The sequence below is a fragment of the Antechinus flavipes genome, chromosome 5 (genome assembly GCF_016432865.1).
Source record: "Antechinus flavipes isolate AdamAnt ecotype Samford, QLD, Australia chromosome 5, AdamAnt_v2, whole genome shotgun sequence".
In the NCBI taxonomy this organism is placed as follows: Eukaryota; Metazoa; Chordata; class Mammalia; order Dasyuromorphia; family Dasyuridae; genus Antechinus; species Antechinus flavipes.
The window spans coordinates 271006257-271029771 of record NC_067402.1 but is presented as its reverse complement, the minus strand read 5'-3'; the positions used below and the strand labels follow the sequence as shown (position 1 = coordinate 271029771).

General features: G+C 35.5%; 1 long non-coding RNA gene across 1 annotated transcript in view; it reads right to left on the bottom strand.

Moving 5' to 3' along the window:
- Nucleotides 1-10193: 10193 nt before the first annotated feature.
- LOC127564783 (uncharacterized) overlaps nt 10194-23515 on the bottom strand; it is a 341030-nt gene continuing 327708 nt past the window's right edge. Inside the window, exon 3 of the long non-coding RNA XR_007954356.1 lies at nt 10194-10225. This is a non-coding gene — a long non-coding RNA (uncharacterized LOC127564783). The remainder of the gene's footprint in view (nt 10226-23515) is intronic.

Below are 23515 nucleotides of genomic sequence, written 5' to 3'. Positions count from 1 at the left end.
TATGTAACCTCTAGAGGAGTTGAGTTCAAATCCCACCTTTGTCATTTACTCACTATTTAACCTTTAGAGGAGCTGAGTTTAAATCCCAACTTTGCCATTTACTAGCTATATGATTTCTATCATTCTGTTTCTTCACCAGTGAAATGAATGGTTTGAACTAAAAGGCTTGTCAGGTCCTTTTCTGCTCTAAATCCGTGATCCTAAAATTCTGTTTCTCTCAAAGCCTCAGGTAATTCCCTAAAAGCACTAGCTAAAGATGAGTTGTGATCTGTTGGTAAAGGAAGTTCCCATGCTGATGAAATTGCAGGTCCTTGGCACTTTAATGGATTAGGTTGGCAGGTTGGAGAATATCATACATCTAATGTATCCAGATGTCAGTGAGTATGTCATCATATCTTTGTGGATGACAACGAGATATGGGTTGTTTGATAGCACAGTCAGGTACTTTTACAGCTGGTTGAACATCTAGAGCCAGCGTGCTGATTAATTGATCAATGTCAGCCAAAGAGTTGGTCTCTAGTGGTATGCCTTTGGACTCTGCTTCAACATATCCAGCACTTTGCATGCTGGATAATGTAAAATATATGTCACTGGCGCAATGGAAAAAGCTTTTGGGAATGTTAGTCCTTTTGACTTCATGAGGAATCATGAGATAATCGAGATTTTACTACATTGCTGTGTTAATCTAAAATCTTGGGGAAAATATTGAGTTTTAAAAAGTTTTGGGCAATATATCAAATATGAACCCCCTCACTTTTTGAAAATTAGTGCTAATTAATAATAGTAAAGAATGGGATGTACAATATGAGTTTTCTAGGGGATGATGTAGGTTGAAGATCAACAAATAGGAATAGCTAAAAGACAAGGAAACAAGCAATTCAAGGACAGCAGCTATGATATTTTGTTCAATTATATGACCAAAGCATCAAAACTGTAAATTGGAACTGAACCTGGAATAAAAGTGATAGCTGTGAGGAAACAGGAAGGAATTTAATGTCATGATGAGGACAAATAGTAGACATAGGAGTGGTGTGATACTGGGAAAGACAAGAGCTTATTATTAGGAAAGAGAATTCCATGTTCAAAATTTAGGAAGTAGGGGAAATAAATGAATAAAATGTTAATAAAGCATTTATTAAGTCCTTCATATATGCTAGTATTATGTTAAATACTGAGAATGCAAATAAAAAAGAATTCTTGCCCTCAAGGAGTTTGCCTTTGTCTACAAAGGGAAGGAAAAAATACCTCTGTCTACATAGAGAATCATATCTTTACATGTGGTATTGATCACTTATATTTTGGAAGATATCTGGGAGTTTAGGGACCAAGATTTGTTTTTCTTCCCTGTTGATTTGATTTATTTGTTATTCATTTATTTATTTATATATTCATTCATTCCAATATTGCCTCCTCCCTCTCCTCCCCCATCCCCAGGTAAAACTAGGATGGGCAATTCTTTTGTTTCATGTAGTTTTCATCCCTGATTTCTCAAAATAGAATTCTGATAAATTAGAATTTTTGATGCCCTTTGGGGTTCAAATGGAGCTATTTGACTATGCCTTTAAACCTAAATCACTTTGACTCTTACAGACTGGCCAATATTAGATCCCAGACCAATCCTCAGTTGGTCACAGTTTGGGTTTGGTTAGCTCAGAGTGAATATAAATAACAATTGTTCTAATTCTGGCCAGAAACTCTGAGGATCTGACTTCCCAAAAGAATCATTCCAGGGAGGGAAAACTAGCCCATATTTTGCTTCATTTCTTATCTAGCCTTTAATCACCAAATAGTTGTTACCTCATACAAATTGGGATCTGGGAAAGACTATAACTTAAAAACAGCCAAGGTCTCTCACTGCATCCGGGGCCATCTGCGGTCATCCTGATTTATGTCTTGTCACTGGACTCCCATAGCTCTGAAGGAAAGAGTGAGGTGAATGACTTTGTACAGCTCTTCCTCACTTAAATCCAATTTACTTGAAAGCCAGGGCAGCACTTTCCTGATGTCATTGGTCCTCTTTGAGAAAGAAGGACAAACAACAAGGGGGAGAGAATATATACAAAGGAGCAGGGATTGGAGAAGGGTGTTTTGGTCTGGGAAATCAGAGAGATGATAAATAGAGCTGTATAGAATTTGGCTAATTCATCATTTCCAAAGATACTGCAGCAGAGTAAAAACAAAATCAACAGAAGTGGAAGCAGTTGATAAATTGGAAAACAAGGGTATTAGAAAGGTAGTTAACTTGAATATTGAAATGACTATAAGGATGATCAAAAGGGTTGGGGTACAGAAAAAATTGAAGTGCTAACATCATGGGGAAAGGGGAAAAGAATGTAACCTGTATAGATATCATTTTTACCAAGTAGACCATAAAATTTTAGAGAGTAGGAAACATGATATTTATTTTGGAATCTTTCCCAGGATCTAGCATAATGACTTGAAGTCTTCCATCCATCAATCCATCCCTCTATCTGAAACTTTAAACATCTAATATACATGTTACCATGCCAAGAATACAAAGACAAAGGGGGAAAAAAGAAATTCCTGTTATCAAAGAGTTCACTTTCTATTGGGGGACATGTACAAGGTAGGCACTGAATAAATATGTTGCTGTTGTTTGTAATTGCCTAACATTAACAATTTCTTTGCAATAGAAGGACTCTAAGGCTAATCTTACCTTTTATGTGTGTCATGAATTCCTTTCAGTCTGATAAAGCCCATGAAAACCCTTTTCAGAATGATGCTTTTACAGATGCAAAATAAAATATATAGGGTAACAAAGGATAATAATTATATTGAAATTCAAGTATGATTTTTTTTTAGTTCATAGATCCAGGGTTTAAAATTCCTATTATTATGGTAATATGGGAGACCAAATTTTTCTTTTTCTCTTTCTATCCTTTTCTTTTTTCTTTGCTTTTATTCCCTTCCTTCCTTCCTTCCTTTCTTCTTCTCTCTCTATCCGTTTCTCCCTTTCTCTCAATAGTATTTCATTTTTTTCCAAATACATGTGAAAACAGTTTTCAACATTCATTTTTCTAAGATTTTTGTGTTCCAAATTTTTTCTCCCTCTTCAACACAGTGAGCAATCTGATACAAGCTCTACATGTACAATACTTTTAAACATATTTTCATATTTGCCATGTTGTGCAAGAAAAATCAGACCAAAAGGGGGAAAACACCAGAAAGAAAAAGCAAACAAACAAGATAAAAATATTATATCTCAATGTTTAGTCTCCATAGTTCTCTCTCTGGATATAGATGACATTTTCTATCCCAAGCCTATTGGAACTGAGACTAAGTTTTTCCCTTAGAATCATAAAACTGAAATTTGTGCAAGAGTGGAGCTGAATTACTAGAACTTTTCTACCAAAAAAGGCAGCATAAATGAAGTAGGGAAAAGCAACTGATTTCATTTCAAAGTCATTTCAATTACTCTGCCTATCTGTGTTAATGGACAAAACATTTAATTAACTTCTCTAGACATGTTTATTTATTAAACAAATGATAAGATTACTAGACTGGATAACTTCTATGATCTTTTTCAACTCTAAATTTATGTTCCTATAAGTCACAGACATTTTGATCTACTCTAAGGGAACCTCTAACATTTATTAGTTTTGAAATGCTAGGTACATCACAAACATTCTCAGCCTCAATTTCCTCCTATTTCCAATGAGGGTAATGATACCCACTTTCCAGGGTTTTTTGTAAAGATCAAATAAGATAATGTGAAAAATATCTTGCAATCCTTAGAATGCTATTATAAATGCCAATTATTATCATTGTGTTGTTATTTTTCCACCAGGAGCTTACACACACACACACACACACACACACACACACACACACACACACACACTTATTAATCTTTCTTCTATTCATGTGTAAGGTATTTACCCAAGCTGGAAAAGTATACTCTTCCTACTTCTCTGCTGATAGATAATGTCTGTTGATAGATAATGTTGAAACCACATTTTCTGTTGACTGGTTCTTCTCATTTTTTTTTTCTTCTCAAAAGAAATATGGCAGATAAAATGGACCAAAAGAGGTTTATGGATCTTGAATTAACATGAAGAAATCCATTAAAAATGACACAAGTGTTTTCATGATAACAAATTTGGATCTATGTTTTCAACATAGATCCAAATCCCAGACCTAGTGGGGTAAGGGGTGGTGGAGCATGAAATAGGTTGTCAAAAATATGAGTCTAAAATATGAGTCAACCAAAGAGACCCATACACACACATATACCCATTTACACAAATTCCCCCCATGATATTTGAAATACAGCTGGCGAATCTCTATAGGAGAATAAAAACCAGTAGAACAACTCAGCTGATAAAGTTGGAGCGCCATGTCTCAAAGTTTGCTACAATGACAAATGTTCTTTCCTTAATGAGAATGCTTCAAAATATTAAAAATCTAATCTAAGAATAATCTGAACACACTGCACGTTTTCATAATTAGTTCGTCACTTGTATTTACTTCATGTATAATACATAACAGCCTACATCATAAAATAAATTAACGACTAAATGTCAGATCCGCCCCTCCCCTCACTTAGGCCATCTGCTTAGGTACTCAGAATGACATCCATTGGCACCAGGAAATATATTGCCAGATAAAAATCTTACTATCACTGAAAAGTCATGTCCCAAAACATTGATCCTCTACTCTCTTAATCAATTTGGTCATGTCCTTGACTTCCAAAGTTAGGTTACACTCTGATGCATAACACTGGTTCTGAATCTATATAGATCTCTGGTAATGGAGAGGGAGAACATTTGGGAAGCTTGGACGCAATCTGAAAATTCATAAGTTTTATCATTTTTATCTTTGTTTAGGTCCAGCAAAATAAGCAACCTGATTCAGTTATAATAAATAAGGCAACATACTTTTAGCAGACTGAACAATGAATCTTGCACCTAAATACATATTGCTGTTTTTCAAATGCATGCTTATGCTTGTGTGGCAAATTAAATACAATTTCCTTTAGAAAAACATGTCGATGTTTATGATAGCTTCTTGTCATCATGCACATTCTCAAGCCATGGATATTAATAGTGCAATCACTGTCAGTCAATAATATAACTAGGGAGGGGTAATCAGAGCATTCTAGCAGGATTCCAGACTTACAGGATGCTGATAGCACTTGATGTTTCTCACAGAAAGAACAGAGATTGACACTAAGCTATAATAATAACAATAATAATAATAATATTTATATTTACCATATAAATTATATATAAATAAATTAATATATATTTATATATTATGAATTATTAATATTTATTGCTTTATTAATTAGTAATAATTACTTAAGATAGGATGTTACCAGATATTAAACCAATGTGAATATCTCCATTTCCTTGCCCTGTCTCCATTCCTAGCACCAGCTTCTAATTAGTCTTTTAAAGTCCTTTCAGGAAGGAGGGAAGGAGAGATATTTGAGAATGCCCTTCATGCCATTGGCTTTAGCTTAGTTTGTGGGGCTTATCCCGGGCACCAAAAATCCCCCATTGTGGTTCTGCAATCATGTAGCTTTTCTAACATTAAAATGGGATCTTCCAACTCAAAAAAAGGTCAAAATCACTTTCAATAACCCAAAAAGATTTTAAAGAAGGGAAAGGGACCTGTATGTGCAAGAATGCTTGTGACAGCCCTCTTTGTAGTGGCCAGAAACTGGAAACTAAGTAGATGCCCACCAATTGGAGAATGGCTGAATAAATTGTGGTGTATGAATATTATTGTTCTGTAAGAAATGACCAGCAGGATGATTTCAGAAAGACCTGGAGAAACTTACACGAACTGATGCTGAGTGAAATGAGCAGGACCAGGAGATCATTATATACTTTAACAACAATACCATATGATGATCAATTCTGATGGATGTGGCCCTCTTCAACAATGAGATGAAACAAATAAGTTCCAATGGAGCAGTAATGAATTGAACCAACTGCGCCCAGTGAAAGAACTCTGGGAGATGACTATGAACCACTACATAGAATTCCCAATCCCTCTATTTTTGTCCACCTGCATTTTTTGATTTCCTTCACAGGCTAATTGTGCATTATTTCAAAGTCCGATTCTTTTTGTACAGCAAAATAACTGTTTGGACATGTATACATATATTGTATTTAACTTGTACTTTAACATATTTAACATGTATTGGTCAACTTGCCATCTGGGGTAAGGGGCAGGGGGAAGGAGGAGAAAAGTTGGAACAAAAGGTTTTGCAATTGTCAATGCTGAAAAATCACCCATGCATATAGCTTACAAATAAAAAACTGTTAATTTTTTAAAAAATCACTTTCAATTCATAATCTTCTATCCAGAGCCACAAAGTTGTCTCTTACATGAATTTGATCCTAGTATTATCTTTTTTTTTTCACGATTTAAAGGTATAAACCTTAATTACCACATCATTATCACTATTAGAGACATGAGGTCTCTAATAGTCCTCCAGTTCAGTCTCTGAATCCCATTTTAGAAGTGAAGGTGATAAGAGTTCTGTGGTCAAGTTCCCTTCCCAAATAAAACTCAGAGCTAGAAGAATAACTGGAAACAACTAGAATGTCCTTTCTCTTCACCTCTACCTCTGGAATTCCTTGACTTTATTTAAGACTTAACCAAAGTCCCATCTTCTGCATGAAGTTGTTTCTGATCTCTCTTGCACCCAACTAGGTACTAGTGTTCTATTCCCCAAACTGACTAGCATAAATTCTGTATATATTGTGCATATATTTGGGTATTTCCACCATTAGAAAGTAAGCTACCTGAGGGCAGGCACTATTTCACATTTGTCTTAGCCCACTAGCTCACACATAGCAAACACTTAATAAAATGCCTGTTGGTTGCATGACTGACTGCCTGATTGGAAGGATCCAATATTTTTTGCACCAATTTGAGGAACTTAAGTTCCTTTAGGGAAGAAATTCTCTTTATCTTTGTGAGCAAGAACTTTGTTTTTAAATTGTAGTGGCTTAATTAGGTACTTATTCTATTAAATCACACTAAATTGAATTGAATGGTAGATGAAGAGAGAGTAGCAATTTGGGGAAGGGATGGGAAGATTTCTGATGGGAAGATCATAGGGATCAGAGATTAATATCTAGAAAAGATAAACAGAACAAAATACCACAAGCTCCACATAATGGAAAGAGGAGCTTCAGGAGACCTAGGCAAAAATGAAAACATCTGGGGAACAAGAATTTTTTTTAATCTTTGTGTAAATCATCTGTACTTAGCACAGTGCCTGATTCAGAACAAGCATTTAATAGATACTGGATTAATTGATGCAATTCTGCGTACGTTATACTCTTTTCCTTTCCTTCCTCTATTCCTCTTCATTCCCTTTCACAAGCAGAAACATGTAAGCACCACAAATATATTATACATACACATATATTTGTTTATAAATAGATAGTGTTCTGGAGTTCAATCATGTACATAAAAGATTAGAAAGTAAAAAGGTTTTAAAATCAGGAAAAATTATAATGATGATGATGACAATAATAAAGCAGATAATATTTATATAGTATTTACTATAAGCCAGGCACTGTACTAAGCTCTTCATAAATATTATTTTATTTTATCTTCCCAAAAAGTCTTAGAGATATGTGCTATTATTATTCCCATTTTACAGATGAGGAAACTGAGGAAGAGATATAAGTGACTTGCCCAGAGGCAAACAGCTAATGTCTGAAGCAGAATTTTGAAAATATGTTTTCCTAAGCATTCTATCTATTACATCATCTTAGCATGAGTTCCAGGTCAGGAAGTTTTATGGTGAGTTTTCAATCATTGCAATAAATATAGGCCTTAGTTTGATTAATTCAGAAGATGTATGGCATGGTGCTATCTTTGGTTTTCCATCTTTTTCTCACCAATCTGGATGCCTTTTTGAAGTATTTCCATATCTACTTGTCAGATTTAGGTACATTCATATTATCACTCAAAAAGAAAAGAAGATAAGAAAAGAAAGCAACATGTGACATGTGACATGATTCCCAATAAAAATTTTCATCATGGAGCCCACCAGAATGGAAAAGTAAAGCCTTTACATATTTACTTTGTTAAAAAGTTAGACCATGAACCTATCTCCCCACAAACTTTGTTAGGCAATACTTTAATCTCAAACTCTAATATTAACTTCCTTTGTGATTTTGGGCAAATTACATAACCATGCCCCCCACTCCCTGCTTCTTCTGCCAAAGAATAATAAAAATAATTTCTTGTCCCTATAACACACCTTTTATCACTGAAGCTCAAATGCTTATATTACTTTCCTACCTACCACTCATGCTGTGTTGTGAAAATTAATTAGCTAATGTCTGGAAAGTGCTTTCAAGATGAAAAGTACTATATAAGTGTTAAGTGCCACCCAAGAGTGCCAATGAGGACAACCCAATAGAGAACATAATAGATCTTCTGGGAAATGAGCGAATAGCCAGCTAGAAAAAAGCTTGGTAACAAAATTAAAAAAAGAAATACAGAAAAAAAGAATGAAATATTGCAGCCTTATAAAGAAGATTCAACAAAACCCACACATCCATTTACCACATAAACAAACATAGATATATTTATAAGATGAGGAGAATCAATTTGGGGTGTTAAGGTTGGGAAACATGATGAGAAACTAGCTCTCCTTTTTGGGGGAAATATTACTATTTTAGAAATGGCATAGGGAAATAAGTGGAGCTTGGGAGTAAGCTGAATGTCTGTAGGTGATGGGATGAAGACAGAGGAAATCTGATAAAAAAAAAGAGGGTCTACAGACTATAGGGCTTGATGGTTCATGGGTCATGACAGACAATGACAGCCTTAAGTTACTGAGCATTGTCTAGCACTCTCCTTTGCAAGGAGAAATAAAACCTAGAGGAAGAATCCAGATGCCCATGTTTCAGACCCAATGGACCAGGAAGAATCTGAGAGCAATCAAAATAGACCATAAGTCAATGATATAGGAGAATCATTTGAAGGTGCTGGGATTACTGGGCTGAAGAAGAGAAGACTCAGGAAGGATATGGTAGCTATTTTCAAATATTTGAAGAGCTTTCATGTGGAGGAGTTCTACTTTGCAGAATCTATGAGATTATTTCCCATTTAAACTGTACATTTTTTTAAGCTTACACTTTTTTATGTTATTTCTCCCATTAGATTATGAGTTATTTGTGGACAGAGACCATGGTTTTTCTTTTTTTCATAACTAGCACTTAACAAAGTATCTGGCACATAATAAGCAATTAATGTTTGTTGACTTGTTCAATTATGCCTGTCTCTTCTTGGCAGAGATACAGGAGGGGTTCACCATTTCCTTCTCTACCTCATTTTACAGATGGGGAATGAGACAACATAAGGGTTAAGTGACTTGCCCAAGTTCACACAGCTGTTAAGTGTCTGAGGTCATATTTGAACTTTTTGAGATGAGTTTTCCTGACTCCAGACCTGACTCTCTATCTATTATCTGCACTGATGCGTACCAGTAATTCCTGTGTAAATCAAAATGGGGTTCTTAACCTGAATCCATGAACTCATTTTCTCATAAAATAATTTTAATAACTACATTTTGATATAATTGACCTCTTTTGTAATCCTATTTTTAATATATTAAAATATTGTTCTGAATAGAGTCTATAAACATCAAAGGGATCCATGACACAAAAAATCATAGAAAACTACTGAGTGGTGAAGTGCCCAGGGTGATATAGTTTGACTGGTCTTATGCTCAGAAGACCATCAATCTAGTGCTGGAATGACCTTTAGTGTTTGAGTCCAACCACCCCCCACCTCTTTTTCTCATGAGGAAATTGAGGTTTAGGGTTGGTAAATATAAGAGAAGAATCTGATTCCTTTCTGATTCCAAGGTCAGTCGTCTCTCCAATGAACCATTCTTCATCTATATGGATTTGACAGCCTTACACAGGCTCCCTGGACAATAGATTTAGAGCACGAAAATACCTGAGAAGGCATCTAGTTGAATCCCCTGACTTAGAGAATGTCCTGGAGATATTAAGTGATTTTCCTCCCAAAGTCACACAGTTAAGAAACCATGATATTCTCAGAGAAAGTACAGCAATTTTGATTCTGAATTCAGTCAAATGTAGCAAATCTTACCAGATTCAAAGCCCTGAGGAAGTTCTGTGGATATATATATATATATATATATATTTTTTTTTTTTTTTTTTCAAGTCGGGTCTTCTGTTGTTTCTTGTTGAAGTATCTAGATTAAAGAGTGGGAAAACATGGAGAAAGTTAAGAAACATGGAAGGAAAGATCCTTTTAAAATCACTTTAAAATCTCTTTAAAATCAGGTATATCATATGATTTGGGGGTCAACATGTCAACTTAATTATAATGTCTCTCATTTCTGTGGTTTCTTCTAGAGGCTGTGCCATGAGCACATTTTAATTCCTTGTCACCACCAAGACCAAAATTGGTCCCTGCCTCTCCTGAGATTAATTACAAGATCATCTTTACCCAGAATAAAACAAATCAAGACTAGATAGGGAAAGTTGGAGTCTTGCTAGGACATACTCTATTTCCTAGGGAGTAGGGAAGGATATGCAGGGAGGGTAGAAAGAGAGAGAGGGAGAGAAGGAAAGACAGAAGAGGGAGAAAGGGAGAGAGAAAGGAAGAGCGGAATAGAGAGAGAAAGGGAGAAAGGGAGAGAGTATAAATAAGAGAGAGAGCAAGCACAGATATAGATAGATGTATATAAATACAGGTAGATGTATCTATATAAATGTGCATGTGTGTATGTATGATTTATATACATTGCTTATTTTCTGCTTCATTTTTATTGTCAAATGTCTATTATTCTAAACTTGATTAACATCAACAAATATGAATATTTTCACATATAAAAAAAATAACAATTATAAATTAAACTGTAAATCTCCATCAAGAATTTTAATTTTTTAAGAAGAAAATAAATTCAACCTGGGAGTTACAGAGCTATCTTTCTTGTTTGCATTTTCTTCTGAACATTTTCCTCTCCTCTCCTGCCTCTTCTCTCTCTCTCCCCACTTCTCTCTCACTTTCTCACTGTGTGTGTGTGTGTGTGTGTGTGTGTGTGTGTGCAATGTCCCATTGACTCCCTTGCTTTTATCTAGTCATAACCACTTTCAATTTCTTTATCAAGACTTTCATAATCTCTGTACATTTGATTCAAATCCTTTTTGGTAGATGGTAGAATTTGATGGTCTTAGGAAGAAGAGTCATCTCATGTTATTTTGAATAGTTAGGAAGCCCCAAAGATGCTATTAAGTAGAGAAATAAGGTATAGTAATACCAACAGGTCATATGGTATAATATATGGATAGCCAGTTTCAGTGTCAAAATTGTGCAGATTCAAATTTTATCTTTTAGTCATACTGGCTAAAGAAGCCTGGATAATGATGATGATGATGATGATGATGATGACGACAACAACAATGATGAGTAAGATTTATATAGTGCTTATTAGATTATTATCTCATCTGATCTTCCCAAGAAACCTGGAAAAGTGGTATTATTATCACAATTTCACAGTTAAGGCAACTGAAGCAAATACAGATTAAACCACTCATCCAAGCTATTAAATGTCTGAAACTGAATTTGAGGTCTGGTCTCCCTAACTCCAAATCCAGCACTCTTATTTACTATACTCCTAGCTGCCCCAAGAAACAGGTTGGAAAACAGCTACCAAATTGCATTAATGAAGGGAGTTGCCTATTTCTTTTTATTTCTCTCAAAAACCCCAAATACCAGCACTACTCTCAAAAGTCCTGGTTAGAATTGGGATGAATATCTAATTATATATGTTAAAGGATCTATTCTAGAAGTAAGTAAGAGAATCATGTTAGTTTTGCAGTTTTAGAATCCCCAAGGAATCTGCAACCATTTTGTTCCTGCTTTGGGCTAGATTCCTTATTAGCAATGAGAAATACTTATAACTTTGTAATGGAGAATCTTTTATTTCTCCATTAAGTGCACCACAACTAGATCCCTTTTTTCTTGCTGAAGGAAAAAAAAAGTTATTTTATGAATGTCAACGTAAATAAAGATTTTTGGTGATGACAAATTCATAGTGAGCCAGATGTTGACTGACAGAAACAGGATAATGAGATACATATATCTTGTGAATGGAAGGAATTTGATTCTAGGAGATGAAGTGACTGATGGAGTGCAGAGGATGGGGAGAAGGAGATACAAGTGGGGTTAATAAAAAATGGAGATGAGGAGAAATCCTGGGGAACAAAGAAGATGAACTCATGGGAACTCCTAAGTAGCTATAGGAGTAGTAGGGGAACAAAGAAGGTGTCCATCTACACTTTCCTGCATTATCCTCAAGAATATGTTAAGAGGCTTTGAAAAAAAATTCCCTGAATATTTCCATATATTCAATATTCTCTGATCTATCAATCTGGGAACTTTATAAAGAAAAAAAGGAAGTGTAGTTAATTTGGCCTAATGTATAGGGTTAGAATATAGGGTCTGAAAGGGGACATTAGAAGCCATTGAATTCAATCTTCTCTGTTTCATACAAGAAAACTGAGGTAGACTCCAAGTCCGGCTCCCTAACCATTATGCAATTATGCCTCTCAGCCCTGTGTTAGCTTTGACTAATATGTATTTCTTATTTCAAATGCTTGTGATCCTTTTCTCTGATAATGAGTTGGAAAGTTGTTTTGTTTTGTTTTTCTAGAATTCAAACTCAAAGTCAATGACATACAGTCAGCAGAAGCCATCTTTCTACCCTTTAAAAAAAATGAGTATATTACTGTCTTATCTCAAGGCCTTTATCATCTCTCTATAATTAGTACAGGGCAAATGGTTCCTTATTTCAGGGTGCCAATATTGTTTTGGTGCAAGTTTTCCCCAGAAGAAAATGTGCCTCCTGAGTCTCAAATCATAATCTTCCACTAGTTCAGGCTACCACATGAAATCATAACTCCAAGGTTCCCATTATTGAGTTATCTTTTTCCCAATTCCCCACCACAGCTTTTGCAGGAGTGAGATTCAGTATCTCTGGAGGCCAGTCTACACCCCCAATACTGCTTCTGCACCACAATCACTTCTACCATCATCCCTAATATTCAACTGAATTTGTCACAGTATAAGCAAGAATTTCTAGTTACAACTCTATAACTTCTATCCTTTGTAACTTTTCAAATTCAGTAACTTAGTAGATGTTCATTCATTCAAAAACGGTTTTAGAAGATTGGTCTTTATTTTCTTTCTTTATTTTCTAGGTCTTAAAAAAAAGATGTTTCGTTATTTTTAAGAGGTATCTTGAAGTTGTTTAAAACACTGAATATTTTTTCCAAAAGCACACTATTTTTAATCTATTCTGTTGATTTTCAATAAAATAAGACTTTCAATTGCTAAAATCCAGTCCATAGATTAAAAGCTATGAAATCTTCACAATATGTTTCATTACAATCAAATTTCCATTCTTGAATTAAGATATCTAGGGCATATCTTGTATATTTGCATATAGATCTCTGAGACTGTGAGTATTGCTGTTACCCTTCTTTGCCATTATCTGTTTAAATTACCGGGCTTTTCCATTGATTTTTAAAAATCTCACTTCTCTCTGTAATATATGGTTGAATGAATCTTTAGGGTATAGTTTTGTCCTCCCTTTTCTTTTTTCACTTTAAATTTCTTAAAATCAGATTCATCTCTAGACTCTTCACAGATCTTATAAACACTCAACCTTGCCTAGAGACTCTCATTCCTGAATCTTAAGAAATTTCCTTTCTCTGATACTAATTTCTTAAACAGCTCTTCCTGCTCATCTCTGCCTTTTTCTAACGAACCTCCTACTTTCACTCAGTGACATTGTAGGAAGTATTAATTATTCCCCAAAATTCTTCAGCATCTTTTCCAGAACTTCATTATCTCTAATTATGCTCTGTAGGTTCATTCTAGCACGATGAGTCCACTTCCATATGAAGTTGATATTGATGGTCAGTTTTAACAAGACTCAAGGAGGTCCTTTGTCCTATGTAATCTGGAAAAAACATTCTCTTTCCTGATTATTCCTGTCAGGTTTCAGTACCTCTTAAAAAGCCATCATTTTTTTTTCTTCCCATGATTACTACTACATGTCATTTCTTTCCTCAATAGTACCTCCTGGGGCTTCATAACTATTCTACAGAACACGGGATACTACCTCTTCCTGAGAAGCTCAAACTCTACCATCTAATGAATGGGGCACAAATCAAGCACACAGTTCTTGCTCAACTGACTTTCTTCTTGCTCATCCCTGTGTTCAGTTGGCTTCTTATCCATCCCTGAGTCCCATTTTTCTATCCTCCCACCTCCTGAAAAAGCTCTGAATTCTCTTTTGGCTCTTTGTATTCTTCTGAATTTTCCTCTTAAAACATTTTTTCTAACAATCTGTTTTTTCAAGGAACATTTCATTTTCCCATTAAGTTAAAACATGGGAAAATGTTCATTCATTGCTTTTACTTTCCTTTTTAATGGGGAGAAGAGTTGCTTTTTGTATATGTGGAATTGTTATTTAGCATTGATAGGAACAAAAACATGGCTCAGTCTCTGCAGGTCACAGGCACAAAACCATTTTTCTGTTCCTTTCTTCAAACCCACTTACAATGTGGCTTTTGCTTCTTTCTCTGCTATCTAGCCTAATGGTGGAGAGTACCTGAGTACCTGAGGGAATACTGTAGAAGGGAGGGGAAACCCTTTATCTGACAGTACAGAAGACTAGAAGGCTGAAAGTTCAATAATGATTTTTTTACTATACAGGGATGGAAATGAACTTTTTTCTCTGGATTTTCTCTTGCAAAGGTATTTTCTGTACTAGTGATGGAGATACAAATCCAAACAAAAAGATACTATTCCCTACCCTCAAGGAGTTTACATGCTTTTTTTATAAATAGTATTTTATTTTTCCAAATACATACAAAAATAGTTTTCAACATTCACCTTTGCAAAATCTTGTGTTCCAAATTTTTCTCCCTTTTCCCCTTTCCTCTCCCCTCCCCAAGACAGTAAGCAATCGGATATAGGTTAAATATGTATAATTCTTCTAAACATATTTCTATTTTCTTTATGTTGTGCAAGAAAAATCAGATCAAAAAGGCAAAAAACACGAGAAAGAAAAAAAAACAAGCAAATAATCACCACCACCAACAAAAAGGTGAAAATGCTATGCTTTGATCCATATTAAATCAAGGAGCTTAGTGGAGAGAGATAGAGTATGATAAGTTAGGAAGGAGATGGGGGATGTTGAAGAATGATGGTAAAGTACAGGGATTGTAGAGCCTTTAAACATGGTGATTGTAGAAAGAATTTAGATATGGGAACAAGTTACTGGGACAGAAGGAGAAGGCAGTTAAAGCATAGTGGTGAAGTATGGAGCATAAAGGATAGAATTTCCAAAAGGCACTTATGGAAGAAAGGGGCTATAAGGGTAGAAAGAAAAAATAGCTAAGGAACAGTAGCAAATTCTAGAAAACATGTAATCAACTATTTATAGGTAAGAGATATATAGGATAACTTGCAGATGATCACAGAGGAAAGATGTTAGCAATAAAAATTATTAGGAAAGATTTCATGTAGAAAGTAGACTTTTAGCTGAACCTTGGGAAAGCCAGGGATACCAAAAGATTAAGATGAGAGAGTGCATTCCAGACATGGAAAAACAGCCAGTCAAAATGTCCAGTGTCTGGAGTTCTTGTTTTAAAACAGCAAGGCAGCCATTGCTGCTGAGTCCCAAAGTTTATCATAAGAAATGAGGTAGAAGAAGACTAGAAAGGTAGGAAGAGGCTAGATGATGAAAAATACTGAAAGCCAAATAAAGGGTTCCATATTCTATTTTACTGGAAGCCACTGAAATTCACTTAAAAGGGAACAGAGAGCTTTTCAATAATGAGGTGATTAAGGCCATTTCCAATGATCTTGTGATAAAGAGAGCCATCTACATCCAAAGAGAGAACTGTAGGGGCTGAGTGTGAATAACAACATAGTATTTTCACTCTTGATGCTGTTTACTTGCATTTTTCTCATTTCCCCCCCTTTTGACTTGATTTTTCTTGTGTAGCATGATAATTATGCAAATATGTATAGAAGAATTGCACAAATTTAACATATATTGGATTACTTGTCTCTAGGAGAGGAGGTGGGAGAAAGGTAGGGAAAAATTTGGAATACAAAGTTTTGCAGGGGTGAATATTAAAAATTATCTATGCATATGTTTTTATTAAAGCTTTTTATTTTCAAGACATATGCATAGACAATGTTTCAACATTCCAAATTTCTTTCCTCTTCTCCTCATCCCCTCCCTTAGATGGCAAGTAATCCAATATATGTATACATATTTATGCAATTATCTTGCTGCACAAGAAAAATCAAGTCAAAAGAAGGAAAAATGAGAAAGAAAACAAAATACAAGCAAACAACAACAAAAAGAGTAAAAATGCTATGTTGTAATCTACACTCAGTGCCCACAGTGCTCTCCCTGGATGCAGATGGCTCTCTCCATCACAAGGTCATTGAAAATGTCCTGAATCACTGTTGAAAAGAGCCACATTCATCAGAATTGATCATCATATAACCTTGCTGTTGATGTGTACAATGATCTCCTGGTTCTACTCACTTCACTCAGCATCAGTTCACATAAATCTCTCCACACCTTTCTGAAATCATCCTGCTGATCATTTCTTACAAAACAATTATAAAACAATATTCTATAACATTCATATGCCATATCTTATTCATCCATTCTCCAACTGATGAGCATCCACTCAGTTTCCACTTTCTTGCCACTACAAAAAGGGCTGCCACAAATATTTTTGCACATGTGGGTCCTTTCCCTTCTTTAGTATCTCTTTGGGATACAAGCCCAGTAGAAACACTGCTGGGTCAAAGGGTCTGCACAGTTTGATTGCCCTTTGATCATAGTTCCAAATTGCTCTCCAGAATGGTTGGATCCATTCACAGTTCCACCAACAATGTATCAGTGTCCCAGTTTTCCCACAACCCTGCCAACATGTGTCCTGTCATCTTAGCCAATCTGAGAGATGTAAGGTGATACCCTAGAGTTGTCTTAATTTGCATTTCTGTAATCAATAATGATTTAGATATGCATGTTTTGAAAATAAAAAGCTTAATAAAAATAAACTCTAAATTTTCAAAAACATTATAAAGGAACAAAAAGGTGTGACATGGTCTGTGTTTTAAGTTTACATTGATGGATGAGATTAGAATCAGGAGAGATAAGGGAGGCAGACTAGTCAGTAAGCTATTGCAATAGTCAAGATAAGAAGTAACAAAGGCTTGTCCCAGAAGAGATGTTGCAAAGGTAAAAGCAACAACTTCCCAGTGTCATTATTTATAAGGTATTAATGACAAGTTCTCCCTCCCCACCTTAAAAAAAAATTTATTGCAGCCTCCTGTAAAAAATATTTTGGAATTTTATTCCAAATATAAATATTTGGAAATTTGCAAATAATTGGATATGGAGGAGGTGATAAGTGAGAAAGGAGTAAAGGACAACACTTAGATGATTGTGAGCTCATAGTTCACAGACCCATAGGTCCATGGATTCCAGATGGATAATTCCTGATTGAGAGGGAAATAATAAATATTATCAGGTATTTGAAAAGCTATATCATGGATGAGAGACTGTTTCCTCTTGGTCTCAGAGGACAGTACCAGGACCAATGGGTAGAAGCTGTAGATAGACTCCATATTGAAGGAAAAATCAACCCAATAAGTAGATCAATACAAAACATGGAATGAACTTCTGGAGAGATGGTAAATTTCCCATTGCCACAGTGGATGACCACTTGTTAGCAATGCCATGAAGGGGACTCTTAGTTGTGGAGAACTCAGACTAGATGGCTCATGGGAATCCCCCTTACACACATACACACACACACACACACACACACACACACACGTTGTGTTTCTGGGCTGGTTTACAGCTATTGCCCCAGTGGTAACCTCACAATCCCCATCTGGAGTGTATGTGATGCTATCAATAGCCTTACTTTCTTCCTTTGGAAAGATTTTCATTTGTGATCATGTCTGATCTAACCAAGTCAATAAAGTATAATTTTAACAATGTGTACTAAGCAACAGCTAAATTCAGTGTGGGATTGTCAGAGGCACAGAATTATAGTACATAATACACCCATCTGTGTGATAAAGGTTTCACAGACTAATCACACACACATACTCACAAATACACTCACATACACTTACATACACATACATACACATTCACACACACATACACATGCAAATTACAATCCATAACAGCTACAACAGCAATGATTATCAACTCCTCATTGTTGACATACTCTAGTCCCAGATCCTACTTGTGATTGGAAGTCATTTGTTCAGGTAATAATTTTTGCAATCAAAGAGATCTTTTTGCTTGCCCCACCTGCAAATGAGCCCCCTGAGTGCTGGATGTGCACAGTAACAGGGGCTATTGGGGGTTTGTAGGTTATGGTTATTAACAGATTTTTTTTTCCACCCAGAAGCATAGACTAAAATCAATCATTCTGATAACTAGGCATGGCATGAGCTGTCTCTACTTTCATTTCAATCTGATTAATCACACATACACAGACCTTTACCTTAAAGGAGCGGCTGTTCACATTTAATCACAAAGACACGTTCGAGCGCTCCCCGTCGCCCATTGCTAGATTTAACTGCAATTTATGCCTTCTGTCTTAGCAAATGCATTTATGATAACATGGTTCTCTGGCATATGAATGTATGATTTTACTCATTTTACAAACATTAAAATTGAAGCTAAGTAAACTAATACATTGTGTTGTGGCTCATTTATCATCGGCGATTTACAAGCTTTGAAGTTTCCATTATACACATATGTTTTATCTCATGGTTTATCCTAATAATGACTGGGTAGATGAATGACTAAAAGGATATTTTCTCTGTTAAAACTGAAACATGCTAGGTATCTAAATCCTTCATCTAACAAGATATTTCTCTGCCTCTCACCACAATTTGGTCTTATTATTTCATGAATTACTCCAGGCTTCCTATATTTCAGGTAGGCAAATACAACTGTTGGTACAGGGATGGATTTTATATTATTTTTTTCCTGACATGGAATCGGGACCAAGTAGGTCTCTCATACAGCTCTTCATTAGAGTGTTCCCAAGAAGCACGGAATTCCAGGAGGTGGATGTGTCGTAACCATGGCAACCCTGGGGAACATTCTGAAGGGGGACTATTTGCACGAGAGGGCAAATCACAGAATGAAAGGGTTTCGGCAGGCATGGCTGTGGATTTCTCTCAGGGAGGCTAAAGGTGCCCCATTCCCCACTACCATCGCCCTATCCAAGAACTTGAAGAGACTGTGGCTGTATAAGAACAGAGCTGGGGTTAGAATTAAGCTTGGGAGATTTTTAAAAAAGTGAATATAGATCAGTAGAAGGGACCCTGCTTGGGAAATGAGCTCATTAGATCATTGTCCAGTGAGCAAATTATCAACCTCATACATAGATGTGTCCCTAGAGTCTCATTAATTTTCTTAGTTTAGGGGCAAGACCCAGAATTTGTATAGTCATTCCTTCTCTTCTCCTCGGTTTATGTTTTCTTATATATCATACAGATCTTGTATATCATGCAGAGGGCAGGAAAGGACTTTGAGAATTTACCTCTGGACAGAGGTTGGGGAGGAGGGGAGATAAGGATCTGTGAATTCACTAGTACAGGGAACTCCCAAGCTAAAGAGATTTCCTGTAGGTAGGGATGTTTTCTCCAACTTAAAGTCATAAATGCAAGAGTCCTAAAATTTGTGACTTGTATTTTGAAGTTTGGGGAAATCTGATGAAATCTATGAACACCTTTTCAGAATGTTTTTAAATGCATAGGATGACAAAGCAAATCAATTATATTAAAATAAACATTAAAATACTTCCCCATTCCAGTCTACAGGCTCCCTGAAATCTATCCATGGATTGCAAGGAATCCTTGTCTTAGAGAGCCAAGACAGATTAAAATGTAATTGGGAAAAAGAGAACATAAAAAAAAAAAAAGAAAAGAAAAGGACCCTCACATACAAAAACATTTATAGCAACTGTCTTTGTGACTGCAAAGATTTGGAATTTGAGGGGATGCGCCTCAATTGGGAAATATGAATATAATTTAATGATACTTTTCTATAAAAATAATGAACAGATAAGATGAAAGAAAACAATAATGATCAGTGTTGGAGGGGATGTAGGAAAACTGGGACACTGATACATTGTTGGTGGACCTGTGAACGGATCCAACCATTTTGAAGAGCAGTTGGGAAATACGCTCAAAAAGTTATCAAACTGTATATACTCTTTGATCCAGCAGTGTTTCTAGTGGACTTATATCCCAACTCTTAAAAGAGAGAAAGGGACCCACATGTGAAAAAATATTTGTGGCAGCCCTTTTTGTAATGGCGAGAAACTGGAAACTGAATGGATACCCATCAATTGGGGAATGGCTGAATAAATTATGGTATATGAATGTTATGGAATATTATTGTTCTGTAAGAAATGACCAGCAGGATGATTTCAGAGAAGTCTGGAGAGACCTACATGAACTGATACTAACTGAAACGAGTAGAACCAGGAGATGATTGTACACGGCAACAAGAAGACTATACAATGATCAATTCTGATGGACTTGGCTCTCTTCAACAATGAGATGATTCAAACCAGTGCCACTTGCTCAGTGAGGAAGAGAACCATCTACACCCAGAGAGAAAACCATGCAAACAGAGTATGGAACACAACATAGCATTCTCACTCTCTCTGTTATTATTTGCTTGCATTTTGTTTTCTTTCTCAGAGGTTTTCTTTTTCTTCCTTCTTGGTCTGATTTTTCTTGTGCAGCAAGATAACTTGGGGTGTTCTCTTCTTGTCGAAAATATGATGGTTCTCTGGGAGCAGGTTTCCTGAGGAGGTTCTGGAAGCAGCCTTAGTTTCAGTTCAAAGTAATAATCACCTCAAATACAGCCAGGAATTAAAATCCAATTCTTTATTGTTTCTTTCTAACCCTGTTAGTTTTCTTAGAGGTCTATCTCCTTCCTTGGTTCCAAGAGTTCTTGCAGTTTGTCTTTTAGTTCTTCCAGCTTCTGCCTCTAGCTCAACTCCGACTCCTGGCTTCTCAATCTCCTAACTGACTCCTCCACTGACTCCTGCTTTCTCCATCTCCCAAAATCTCCTTCTCTTCTTGGAGGCTTCTAGCTTATATAAGCTCTCTAAAAGTGTGAACTCTAAAGTGTGACCTCTAATGTGTAAACTCTTTTAAAGGTGTGAGCTCTAATGTGTGACCTCTCAAAGGTGTAAACCTAAGCACACAAGCATTGTTTCCATCAATTCCAGTAAGTCAATACCTTGTTTCAAGTTCTGGCCCATAACAATAACTGTATAAATATGTATACATATATTGGATTTAACATGTATTGGACTACTGCCAACTAAGGAAGGGTATGAAGGAAAGGAGGGGAAAATTTGGAACAAAAGTTTTTGCAAGGGTCAATGTTGGAAAAATTAACCATGCATATGTTTTGTAAATAAAAAGCTTTAATAAAAAAAATAAAAATAAGAAATTTAATCAATGTAAATTAAGTGCCATAACTTGTGAAACAGGTAGATAGTTGCTACAAGCTCCACTGGGTAAGAGTATCCATTGGGTAAAAATATTGACTCATCTGTAAAATCTTACAAAGAAGGATAATGAACAATTATGAACAATATAATTTTATTTTTTTATTATTTTATTCTTAATTTTTTAATTGTTTTTATTATTTTATTTTTATTATTTTATTCTTAAGAAATAAAACAAACATTTCTGTAACATAGTAGAATATTATTAGTAGCAGTGTGAGTTCCCAATAAAAGCATTTATTGGGCCGGAGAGCTAGATTGATAAAAGAAGTTTATTATTAGATAAGCAAAGTTAAAGTATAGGCGAAGGTAGAGATAAGGAGGGCACTGGACAGAGGGTCCAGTGGACAGAGGGTCCTCACATGGTAGCCATGTTTGGAATCTCTGCCTGTAACATAGTAGAATAGAAAAAAAGATGACTGTACAAGAAACTGAAACTCTATTATGTACAACTTGCTATTTCTTTTAAAATACATAATAAAGTTATTTTGTAACAAAACAATGATGAGCAGACAGATTTCAGAAAAAACTGAAAAGACTTACACGAACTGATGCTGAGTAAAGTGAACAGAACAAGAAGAACATTGTATACAGTAATAGTAACATTGTTCAGATGATAAACTTTGGTAGACTTTGCTCTTCACAGAAATACAATGATCTAAGAGAATTCCAAAAGCCTCAAGATGGAAATACTATCCAGATCCAGGAAAAGAAAAAAAGGAAGAAAGAAAAACACCTCTAGAGTCTAAATGCAGATTAAGCATACTATTTTCACTTTTTAAAAACTTTCTCATGATTCTTCCCTATTGTTCTTATTCTCTCACATTGTAACTTATGTGGGAATGTGTTTAATATGATTATACCTATATAACCTATATCAGATTGATTATCATCTTGGGGAGGGGTGAGCAAATGAAGGAGAAAGAAAAAAATAGAAATTGAATTATTATCAAAGTGAATGTTGAAAACTAATAAATAAATTTGAAAATATAATTGGGAAATATTTAACAAGATAAAGAAAAACACAATAAAACATAAAACCTAAGTCAATATTTGGATCCACTTTGTATGGACTGGTAGCTCAAGTTTCTACTGAGTTTGTCATTATAAGAGATTAAGTGATTTACCCAGGAAGATGTAAGCTGACAAACATCAGAGGCAAATTCAAATCCAGTTCCAGTCTAGTTTACAGGCAGATTCTTTCCAAACCAAGAGGAATCACCCAAGCCTTTTATAACTCTGTACCCACTCACCTCCTATTGGGTAGAAAGATAGTAGACCTTTTACTGTTTAGCCCAGGAACAACTTTAGTTAAACTTGACTGATGTTTGTTTATAATCAGTGAGTAAGCTGCTACTTTAATGCTGCTACCTTGGAAGAAGCTCCTTCCAGGCATGTTAAATTAACTGAAGTGCGTAAAAACAATGAATAAAAATGCCTTGCCACGTTAATGAGAAAATTGACTTTTGTTTTCCTGAATTTTCCTAGTCCCATAAGGCTTTTTAAGCCAAGAGCACATATTTGGATTCAGAGAACCTAACTTCATTTTACCCTTGCTGGATTATTATTTTGTTGTTGTGTGTGTGGAGGGGTCATCCTTTATTCTTGAAGAGGACCAATGGTATCACGATGGTGACATCTTGACTTGCTATGGCTTTGGAGACCATTTTGGATCAGAGAAATTCACTGTTCTCTGAAGGGAGAAGACTTGAATGTAAATACTCTCTGATAGAATTACTACTATCTGTGTGTTCTTGGGCATGTCCTTGGACTTCCTAGGACTTCATTTCCCCATATGTATAGATGGATTATGTAACTTCTGATATTTCTTTCAAGTCTAGAACTGTGATCCTATGCTATACTTATGTGACCTT